General features: G+C 33.9%; 1 long non-coding RNA gene across 1 annotated transcript in view; it reads left to right on the plus strand.

The window, feature by feature from the left end:
- LOC128250708 (uncharacterized) overlaps positions 1-719 on the plus strand; it is a 16,581-nt gene extending 15,862 nt beyond the window's left edge. Inside the window, exon 2 of the long non-coding RNA XR_008266713.1 lies at positions 317-719. This is a non-coding gene — a long non-coding RNA (uncharacterized LOC128250708). The remainder of the gene's footprint in view (positions 1-316) is intronic.
- The last annotated feature ends 16 nt before the right edge of the window (positions 720-735 follow it).

The following is a 735-nucleotide window of genomic DNA, read 5'->3' on the forward strand; positions in this document are numbered from 1 at the left end:
CACCATAAGGCCAAACACCCTTATGAGTGAGAAACCCAGGGTAACCACATAAACCGGCCTCCCCCATTATATATATATATATATATATAAAGTTATTTTATTCTACATGGGTAGAAATACAGAAAAAAATAGAAGTTAAAAATGCAATGAAAATAGTTAGATTTTTAAAATTATATTTAAAGGTTTAATCGGTTTCACAGTTTACACTGATTTTCAAAAGTTGAGATAAAAAGACGTGGCTTATGCCGCAACTGTCTTGCTTCTGACTAGCGTTTGAAGCTTTTCCTCTACTTTTTAAAGATTTTCTTTTTATCAGTTTTTCTTCAGACACACATTATGCCACGGAAAAGGAAGTCCACTTATGAAAATACTCCACATGTACATAGGAGGAAGCTTCGTCGTCAATCTGAAAGCTGTGATGCAACGGACGAACGACTTTCTGGACAAAGAGAGAAGCAAACTGAGTCTCGGCAAAATGAAACCTTTGGTGAGCGTCAAGAAAAGACAGGAGCAACATATATTTTCGCCATATAGTTGCAAGAAGAAATGAATCTGAAGAAGATAGACAAGAGCGTTTTATTACTGATAGAAACAGGTATCAGCTCTTTTCCCTCTACATATTCCATTTTAGTACATATTTTTCATAAGGTTTTTCAAAAACCGAAACATGTAAATGTATTTATACAAAGGAAAATTAAAATGTACCCAATTTTAAGAAAGTAGCATTTTCGTTCT

This window comes from Octopus bimaculoides, chromosome 24 (genome assembly GCF_001194135.2).
Source record: "Octopus bimaculoides isolate UCB-OBI-ISO-001 chromosome 24, ASM119413v2, whole genome shotgun sequence".
NCBI lineage: Eukaryota > Metazoa > Mollusca > Cephalopoda > Octopoda > Octopodidae > Octopus > Octopus bimaculoides.